The sequence below is a fragment of the Hippopotamus amphibius genome, chromosome 4 (assembly GCF_030028045.1).
Source record: "Hippopotamus amphibius kiboko isolate mHipAmp2 chromosome 4, mHipAmp2.hap2, whole genome shotgun sequence".
Lineage (NCBI taxonomy): Eukaryota > Metazoa > Chordata > Mammalia > Artiodactyla > Hippopotamidae > Hippopotamus > Hippopotamus amphibius.
Window position 1 is genome coordinate 53,676,415 of NC_080189.1, and position 11,288 is coordinate 53,687,702.

Consider the following 11,288-nt stretch of genomic DNA (forward strand, 5'->3'; position numbering starts at 1 on the left):
GTCTAGCTCTGGGCTCTACTCTTAATCCTTGGAATATATTACTTTAAAATAAGAAAGTTGCCTCTGTGAGGGAGGGTCTTCATGGTTATACTCAATAATTTAGACTTTATTCTGTAGCCAGTGGGGAGTCACTGAAGACTTTGAGTAGAGGTAGGTGAAATATTTGGACTTGTGTTTGGGGGTATCAGTCTTGTATTGATATTTGTAGGCAGGACAGATAATTAAATTGACCGAGAACAGAGTATTATGTGGGGGGGAGGGGGCAGAAATGACCCAAAGAAAATCAATGTGAACCTTGACTGGACAGTGAATAAAGCCTTGGAGAGGGTCTCTGAGACTGTAGTTTTCTCATCTATAGTGCATATTCACAGTAGAATAAAATACAAGGAAATGTTGGCTATTCTTTGGCCATGAGGTTTATGTATTGATTATTGATCCTCTCTGCAATTGGAAGGTGGATTCAGGAAAGAGACAGGAATGTTTCTTAAGCATCTACTTTGTGCCTGGAATCAACTTTGATGCATATTGTTTCCAATCCTCATAAGAGAATTGTATGAAATAGGGTTTCTTACTGAGTTCTGCTCATCCTGCAGGTGAGGAGAGTGTGACTAATTTTTGACTAGTTTTGTCAGCATGTGGCAGAACTGAAATTTGGAGTCAAGTCCATTCTTTCCCTTCCACTAGATAGCACTGATGGCCGTGCTCAGCTCAGAAGGTAAATTTGCCAGTCACACAGCCTCCAAAGTCTTGCCCTTATGCTCATCTTGAGGAATGTTTTGAAATAAATATTCCTTTGAAATAGTCTTCTCTGAGATTACCTTGGCTTTAGAGCTAAAGAACAAAAGATTGAAGCACAATTAAAGAAATCTTCCTTTGTTTCTGAGTTACTACATAATTAACTTACATGTACAAGTCCAAAGACTTCTTTATTGAGGAGAAGATGCTAAATGTTTCCTGAGATTCCCAAGCTTTCTTGTTTCCTGGAGTCTTTAGTGTCTCTGTCATGTCATCACTATGTCCTAAGGCCAAAAGAAAGACTTAAGAGTTCCACTTATTAAGCAGTGAAGTCCAAATAGCTCAATAAACATTTATGTCCTAGTAACTTATTAAATGTTTGAAGAAAATTATACACATAAATTACAAAAATGTATATATTTAAATTTTAGATAAGCACAGTTACTTACTAGTGGGTTGTATACATTGATTGAGGACTGCACAACCTCTCAGATTTTGGAACCAGCTAGATATCACCAGGACCCTCATTTTACCTGTTCCACATTGGTTTTTGCTTATATTTGCTTTTCATCACAGCAATCACTGAACATCCAGCTATGCAGAGATATGCCATTGAGAGGAATTTAGCACAATCTACTTCTAAAACAGAACTTCCTCAAGCTAGTAGTTTGCAGTAATCTGACAGATGTCAAGTTTCACTGTGTTATCCTTAAAATTTAAAATATTCCGTTGTGCCTGGTGGATTTGCCGTGACATTCCAGGGCGCAGCTGCAGTTTGGGGAACATGGGTATACATTATTTGACACATATCAAGAATTTTGACCTGAACACACTACAATTTGCATTCAAGCATAATGAATTCAAAACATGTTTTTCAGACCTGATGTGTCTATTCCAAATACAGATTATTTTATAGATGCATCCAGTTGCTGGAAAAAAAGAAGCATGGATTTGAAGTCATGTTCCAAATCCTTGTTTCATTATTAATCAGTGATTTGTCTCTGAGCAAGTTACCTAACATCTGTGAGCCTTGGTACATTTTTGTTTTTAAATCTTTAACATGGAAATAATATAATAAATACTTCTCATGGTGGTTGTCAAAATTTGAGTAAATATTCTATCCAAAATACACAGCAAAATACTTGGCACCTTTTGGGCTTCAGTGAATGTTGTTTTCTTTCTTCCTTCCTCTACAGAGAGAGATTGTCTCATAAAATTGACCATATTTCTTTCCTACGTAACACGTATTTAAAATGAGAAATTCTTCTGTAAAATCTGTGAAGGGCAATGATTTTTAAATTAGCAAAAGGAGGCTAATGCAGATGAGATCAGATGTTTCATTCTGGAGTATTTGTGCTGCCGGAACCATTAACAATCTCTTTTCCAGAAACAATTATCTCAGCAGCAAAGTAAGCACTGAGAGATACAGAAATAAGAAGTAGTCAAGCTTGGGGTGGGATGAATTGGGAGATTGGGATTGCCATATATACATTAATATGTATAAAACAGGTGACTAATACAAAAAAAATCAAATTGTACACTTTAAATATGTGCATTGTATTGTATGTCAACTATATCTCAGTAAAATTCTTTAAAAAATAAAAGAAGCAGTCAAGCAAAAAACAGATGAATCAAGGAAGGATGAACTGATAGGTGTTCTATAACAAAATATGTTTCATATGCTCCAAAAACCTAAGTTCTAGGGAGTACTATTCTTTCTGAATTTTTCCTTTATGTTGAGTGCCATTGATCAGCATTTTCACTGAGATGGATAACTCCTAATACATAATTTTCTGTGTGTATGTCATGGCTGCGTGTGGCTGAGAGAGATTGAACCACCGGATTCCCTTGCCCCGTCCACTAATCTTTCTTCTTCATCCACCATGTGCAGTTGGGAAAACTACTTCTACTGGAGAATAATCTCTTACTCATTTGGCATTCCTCAGAGCTGCATCAGATCATTAACAAGGATTTTCTCAATTAACCACTAACTCAGTAATTAAGGCTTAAGAGATATCTACTTCAAATAAAAGGGTTATTAATTTTAATTCAGTCACATCTTATAATCATGGATATTAATCACACAATCTTTATCTGTAAAGTATTACTCTTCCCACCAGTTAAACATGACAAAGGAGGAAAAGTCAAATGATTTCAAGTGGAAAAATGGCCATGATTTAGGAATGAGATTGTTCAGTGTGGCACTACATTAAAAGTGTGTATGCTTTACAACATAATTTTAAAATGACTTAGATTTTATATTTAGGCTTAGTTAAAACTCCTCAGGCACATAATACGTGAGCACATTCATTGAAGAACCATATACAATAACAGTAATGGGAAGGCAACGTGATATATAAACAGTTAAAGCTACACTCTGTGCTTGTACAGACCAGTACATATGCCAAATCATGTTTTCATTAACATATTATACTGAACTGTAATTTGTTAAAAATAATAATGGGAGAGTGGTAAGAGTAGAGTACAGTAACCTAATGAATTATGTCATGTTTAAATTTATTAAAATAAAAATGTAGATTTTTTTCTTCTATTTGGATATGCTCATTTTAGTCTATGAGAATATGTAAAGTCTCATTAAAAAAGTAGAAAAAGCCTGCAGCCCACCACCTTTCTCTCTCTTACCAGATGGCAAGATTTTCTTTAACATTCTTTCATGTTTGTCAAAGCTGCAGCTATCAGCCATGTGTTAAGCTTTGGCAACCTGGAAAAGACAGTACTGGTTCTAGTGGACAGCGTTACAATTATGCACAAAAATTTCCCTTGCCCAAGACCAATTCTATTTAGGCTTTGTTTAAATTAGTAATCCCAAGCTCCATGCTAATTTTTATGAGTAACAGCAGACTTTTCACAAAAGGATAGTTTCTGTTTACATCTTTATCAAATGCTACTGCTCCTAATCTGCCTTTTCATGATTGCAAATTAGAAGTACTTTTTTCCTGTCCTAAACCAGTTCACAGGTGTCAAAGCAAAACTTGTTAAACAGGTAAGGAAGACTTTATTCAATTTTTATTTATTGCAGTAGAGAAGGCTACACTAAAGTCTGAATTCAATTCCACTGAGACAGAGTGGGAAGATTTTTAAGCACTGGGTGAGAGGGAGAGCACAGGCCATCTGTGTTGGCTAATTGGTTTTATCTGAAAGAAAAGTAGACTTTCTTGTGTCCTTATGATAGGAAGTAGTTTCGCATATTGGAGTAAGGCGTCCACTGAAGCTAGGCTCTTATCCTCCCACAGAGATTGGGAAATTGGACTACTATATCTTCCTTGATGTTGACATATCAAAGAGATGGCTCCCAGAGCTGGAGAAAGAGTCCTGGGTTGTAAAACTGACAAGCTTTTTTAAAAATTTACATCACAAAGGGGCAGAGAAAGAATTTCCAATTACAAGTTTCTTAAAATAAATGCTCCAAGAAAAGGATATCAAGGGCCTAGAGTCAGGAATAAGCTGTCTAAAGTTTAATCAAGCTGACAGGAACTTTAAGTCCATCTTGATCACAAGTATTATTGGGAGTCAGTCGTGAGAACTGATGTGAATGATGAAAACCTCATAATAATGGCAAATGGTTGGATGGATTTCAAAATTTAGTAGCTAATATATTTCAGTGTTTATTCCTCCCAGAGTCAATTATGGTTATGTGATTAACTCATTCAACACACTTTTGAAATCACTGTGAAACCCATTCAGAAGGTGATAGATATTTTGTGCCCATTTGTATGTCCATACTCCTCGATTCTCACTCTCTCACAGAAATGTATAAGACTGAAACTCCAGAACTTATCATTATTGCCCCCGAAGCCATGACCTTTCTATGGATTTAACTGATTTTGGTATTTGAAGCAGCAAGTTATAGAGTAAAATTCTGATCGTAGATAGTCATGTTTCAAACATGTGATAGTGTTTATAGTTTCAAAAGTACTTTATCATTCTTTTTTCATTTGATCCACACAACAACATCTTGAAGCAGAGGGGGACAGATATTATGACCCCCTTTTCATAAGAGACAAAATTGAGGTTCCCAGAAGCTAAGCAACTTGTCCAAGGTCACATAGACATCAATTAGAGCTAGCTTCTACTTTTATATCCAGCTTTTGATTTAAATTCTTCCCATATACTACTACTACTCCAATCCTCTACTTGTAACTCAGCCAAAGTGAGACTTTTTGAGGCACATGTATTGTTTTTGTTCTGGGGGACTTTGAGCAAATCTGTCTTGTTATTAAGGTGATATTGTCCAAATAAGTGAGCCAACATTAGGCTGAATAATGTTATCATTCCTGTCTTTTAGATGCTCCTCCTAATTTCTGTGTACTTGCTTTTTCAAATCCTCATCAAATATTAAGATAACCAAAAGGACATTTGATTTCTTTCTTTATTATTATTACTTATAAGTGGGAAGACGGCCTTATATTTCTTACATGCATACATATACATTTATTTTTATCGGCAAAATTTTAGTTTTATATGTTTCTCAAATTATTCCTTGATTTCTAATGTTTACCAAATATTATTTCATCATTAACATTTTCATAGTTTATGTTAGAGTTAGTTTCCTTATTTTGGGGCCAAACCTGTGATTCTCAAAGTGTGCTCCGTATGATTCCTCTGGGAATAAAGTGCAGAATACAAATAGTGAATGAGAATCAGTGGGTGTAGGTACAAAGAATCTGAATTTAAAGAAAGTTCCAGAGGATTCTGTGTACATTGTGGTTTAAGATACACTGGCTCTGATTTTTAATACTCCCAACCATACATCTTGATCAATCTATTTTTTATTCCTTTGAAAATCCTCATGAAAAAAGCAAGTCTATCAGTGCTACTACCACTATAACTTACTAAATAAAAATGAAATATACAACATCCTTTTTGACCCACCTCCTAGAATCAGGGAAATAAAATCAAGAATAAACAAATGGGACCTCATGAAACTTAAAAGCTTTTGCACAGCAAAAGAAACCATAAACAGGACTAAAAGGCAACCCTCAGAATGGGAAAAAATAATTGCCTATGAAACAACGGACAAGGGATTAACCTCCAAAATATACAAGCAGCTCATGAAGCTTAATACCAAAAAAGCAAATAACCCAATCCACAAATGGGCGGAAGACCTAAATAGACATTTCTCCAAAGAAGATATACAGATGGCCAACAAACACATGAAAAGATGCTCAACATCACTAATCATCAGAGAAATGCAAATCAAAGCCACAATGAGGTATCACCTCACACCAATCAGAATGGCCATCATAACAAAGTCTGGAAACCACAAATGTTGGAGAGGGTGTGGAGAAAAGGGAACTCTCCTGCACTGTTGGTGGGACTGTAAGTTGGTACAGCCACTATGGAAAACAATTTGGAGGTTCCTTAAAAAACTACAAATAGAACTGCCCTATGATCCAGTCATCCCACTCCTGGGCATATACCCAAAGAAAACCATAATCCCAAAAGAAACATGTACCATAATGTTTATTGCAGCACTATTTACAATAGCCAGGACATGGAAGCTACCTAAATGCCCATCAACAAATGAATGGATACAGAAGATGTGGCATATATATACAAGGGAATATTACTCAGCTATAAAAAGGGATGAGATGGAGCTATATGTAATGAGGTGGATAGAACTACAATCTGTCGTACATAGTGAAGTAAGTCAGAAAGAGAAGGACAAATATTGTATACTAACTCACATATACGGAATCTAAAGATGGTACTGATGAACTCAGTGACAGGAATGTGGATGCAGATACAGAGAGTGGACTGGAGAACTTGAGGTATGGGAGGGGGCGGGGGGTGGGGGGGAAACTGAGATGAAGCGAGAGAGTAGCACAGACATATATATACTACCAACTGTAAACTAGTCAGTGGGAAGTTGTTGTATAACAAAGGGAGTCCAACTCGAGGATGGAAGATGCCTTAGAGGACTGGGGCAGGGAGGGTGGGGGGGACTCGAGGGGGGGGGAGTCAAAGAAGGGAGGGAATACGGGGATATGTGTATAAAAACAGATGATTGAACCTGGTGTACCCCCAAAAAATAAAAATAAAAAAAATAAAAAAAAATAAAAAAATAAAAAAAATGAAATATAGTACCTATATTTCAAAATATTTTAATCTTTTTGTTAAATCCTTATGACAACATTGTTTGAGGAAAGAAAATAATTTCCTCAGAAAATTTTCCGAATGAAAATAGAAGTCAAAACTAAAATTGTAAGCACAGAAGAAAGTTTTTCCATGGAAAGTGTTTTCTTAATCTTTACTGTGTTAATCTGCCATGAAATGAACTAGATTTGAATCCCAAATCCTTAGAGCCCATCATTTTCATGGTGGACACTTAAGTCTTATAGGAGACCTGTGACACTCCATTTTGGGCTTTGGGTTAATTATTTGAGTTACTATTGGTACCTGCTATAGCCAAACCAGAATTTAAAGTAAGAAACATAAGGAAGAAATTATGGGTAGATTTATAGCTTTTTCAAAAGGTTTTTATAACATTTAGAATATTCCAAAGGTAGAATTTACTGACATGTGAGGTAAAGAACTCCCTGTTAACTAAGTAATGGAAACTGAAACTGAGTAGAAAATAAAACGGAAGGAATCAGTGTGGTGGTTGGAAAAAAACAGACTATTTGATCTATAAGGCTCTTAATCTCAAAGTATTTAGACTTGCCATCTGTCCAGCCAGAGCTATTACTGCTTTCCCATTTAATTATTATTCCTTGAATGCTAGTTGTAATTTACTTGAATTTCTCATTTTTGTGGGGCTAAATCTGTGAGATTATGCTAAATGAAGTATTATGCCATGAATTTCTTTGTCCCAAACATATGCAAAACAAAAATTGAAATTCTTCTATTTGCCCAAGTAACATACAGTTTAATCAGGTCTCATAATTGGTAGGTAACGTAAAACCATAGGAACTTTGAAGGTCTTTAGCTTCCTCAAGGAAAATTTAAACCTAAAAGTATCACTGATATATTCCTATAAACAAAGCTTTCCCCAATGATTTGCCAGTGATTAGTTTTTTTTAAATTTGTCAGAAGGTGTTAAATTGAGTTTTTAATATATTATTTTGTCAAGCATTTTTTGGACAATTTGGTTGAATATTAATGATAGTAAAATATTACTCAAAAAGTTCAAAATTCAGTCAGTTATCTGGTTACATTGCCCTTCTAATGAAAAGGACCATGGAATTTCCAAACATTCATGTAAGCACACTGTTTATTTTCCCAAGCAATAGTACTGCTTGAAAAACTCTCGAAAAATTGGAAAGAAATAGGTCCTCCTTTCTTTCTCTCTCTCTCTCTCTCTCCCTTGCCCTCTGTCTCTCTTATTAAAATTGTACTTTTCCTTTACTAGCCATTTTTGACAGATAAAAATCATTTGGCTTTTTTGTTTTGTTTTGTTTTTTATCTTCTAAAAACTTTATTTCAGCTTTTGAGATGATACAGGGTTGACACAATTTTAGAAAATCAACAATAAATAATAGCAAAGAGTGCAACTTTGTTTCTAATTCCCCACTTCTTTGCAAGGACTTACTTTTATGTATTTCTTTTTTTTTTCACATTTTAAAGCTCTTTATTGGAATATAATTGCTTTACACTGTTGTGCCAGTTTTTGCTGTACAACAAAGTGAATCATCTGTATTTATATGTATATCCACATATCCCCTCCCTCCCGTGACTCCCTCCCACCCTCCCTATCCCATCCCTCCAAGTCATCGCGCATCATTATGTTGATCTCCCCATTTTATGCAGCAGTTTCCCACTAGCTATCTGTTTTATGTTTGGTAGTGTATATATGTCAATACTACTCTCTCGCTTCATCCCAGCTTCCCCTTTGCCCCTTACCCCGTGTCCTCAAGTCCGTTCTCTACAACTGCATCTCTATTCTTGCCCTGTCACTGGGTTCATCAGTACCATGTTTTTAGATTCCATATATATGAGTTAGCATGCAGTATTTGTCTTTCTCTTTCTGGCTCACTTCGCTCTGTATGACAGTCTCTAGGTCCATCCACCTCACTACAGATAACTCAATTTCATTCCTTCTTATGGCTGAGTAATATTCCATTGTATATATGTGCCACATCTTCTTTATCCATTCATCTGTGGATGGGTATTTAGGTTACTTCCATGTCCTGGCTATTGTAAATAGTGCTGCAATGAACATTATGGTACATATTTCTTTTTGGATTATGGTTTTCTTTGGGTATATGCCCAGTAGTGGGATTACTGGGTCATATGATATTTCTATTTTTAGTTTTTTAAGGAACCTCCATACTGTTTTCCATAGTGGCTGTACCAATTTGCATTCCCACCAACAGTGCAGGAGAGTTCCCTTTTCTCCACACCCTCTCCAACATTTATTGTTTCTAGATTTTGTGATGATGGCCATTCTGACTGGTGTGAGGTAATACCTCACTTTGACTTGCATTTCTCTAATGATTAGTGATGTTGTGCATCTTTTCATGTGTTTGTTGGCCCTCTGCATGTCTTCTTTGGAGAAATGTCTATTTAGGTCTTCCACCCATTTGTGGATTGGGTTATTTGCTTTTTTGGTATTAAGCTTCATGAGCTGCTTGTATATTTTGGAGATTAATCCTTTTTCAGTTGCTTCGTTGACAAATATTTTCTCCCATTCTGAGGGCTGTCTTCTTGTCTTGTTTATGGTGTTTTTTTTTTTTTGTTTTTGTTTTTTTTTTGCTGTGCGAAAGCTTTTAAGTTCCATGAGGTCCCATTTGTTTATTCTTGATTTTATTTCCATGATTCTAGGAGGTGGGTCAAAAAGGATCTTGCTTTGATGTATGTCATACAGTGTTCTGCCTATGTTTTCCTCTAGGAGTTTTATAGTGTTTGGCCTTCCATGTAGGTCTTTAATCCATTTTGAGTTTATTTTTGTGTATGGTGTTAGGAAGTGTTCTAATTTCATTCTTTTACATGTAGCTGTCCAATGTTCCCAGCACCACTTATTGAAGAGGCTGTCTTTTTTCCATCGTGTATTCTTGCCTCCTTTGTCAAAGATAAGGAGCCCATGTGTGTGTGGGTTTCTCTCTGAGCTCTCTATTCTGTTCCATTAATCTTCCTTTCTATTTTTGTGCCAGTACCATACTGTCTTGATCACTATGGCCTTGCAGTATAGTTTGAAGTCAGGAAGCCTGATTCCTCCAACTCTGTCTTTCCTTCTCAAGGTTGCTTTGGCTATTCGGGGTCTTTTGCGTGGCATATTTTTAGGGTGCTTTGTGTATCATTTACTCTAGGCATAGCCATTTCCCCTTGAGAAGCTTTCTGAAGAGGGCATTTGACAGCTACTGGAAAAAATGATTGAATGATATTCTCAACATTTACCTATTGCTCATTTTATATTTTTGCCTAACAAAGAAATGCATAGAAGGTAGGCTAACTTACAGTTCAAAAGAAACTCTAACAGAAACGATTGCTTTGGCACAAAAACTAATTTTTGCTTCCTGAATTAGTTGACTTTGGAATCAGCAAACTGGAGGTGTAATTTTCTAAGTTTTAAGAAATAATGCACATACTTTACACAGAGGATCTGGTCCTGAACTTTGTGGCTAATGAAATAAAATATGTTAAAAAATGCAGTTTTGGAAACTATTTTAAAGGTGGTATTGTCATCTAATTCTTTTTGTGATAGTATTTTTTAAGCTGTTAGTCTGAGGAGAATTTGTTTGATTTTGGAAGTATCACTCTGATAGAATAAAACTGCCTTGGAATAGACATGATTTTCAAGGGCAAGGCAAGTACTAAGGCACTAAGTAGTTTTAAATGCAGAGTGTTTGTATCATCTATGAAAAATTTTCATGATACTCTAGTAAATATTTCATAAGACTCAACATACTTTATAACTTATAAGTAACTTTTATTTTTAAACTACATACGGTTTATTCCTAATTTGTCAGAAAGTTTGTGGCAAGATTTAAAGTCAGGTGTTTGGAACTCAGAATAAAATTTTCTGTAGAAATTACATTATACATGGTGGTTGGATCTTCAGGCCAGTTCTTAATGTGTCTGAGAGATCTGTATAACTCAACCAGTTACCAAAAAATCTAGCTTCCATCTACCAACCTTCCTTAAGGACGATTATTTAGAGTTTTGACTTAGTCCCACAGAAATACATCTACCCCCTGCAATAGGGTCCTGAATTGTCTTTGTGTTCTGCTTTTCTACTCAAAACACAAGAGGATGGGATAGCAAGATGGACAAAGATGCATTGAAAAGAAATGAGTGAGAGAGAATAATATATGATACAAAATGGAAGAGGAGGAAAATGTTTTTGGAGTTAGTTTACCTGAATAACTAAGTACTGATTAGGTAATGGCAGCTTGGCTTCTATTCCAGCCATTGTTCATGGCATTTCAAAGTTCAGGCTATTGGAACAGAAGAAATTGTGCTAGGCTGTCCAGTGGGGCAGCTACCAGACAAATATGGCTATCTAAATTTGAATAATTAAAATTAAATGCAGTTAAAATCCACTTCCTCAGTTGTGCTAGCCATTTCAAATACCCAATAGCTGCATGAGTTTT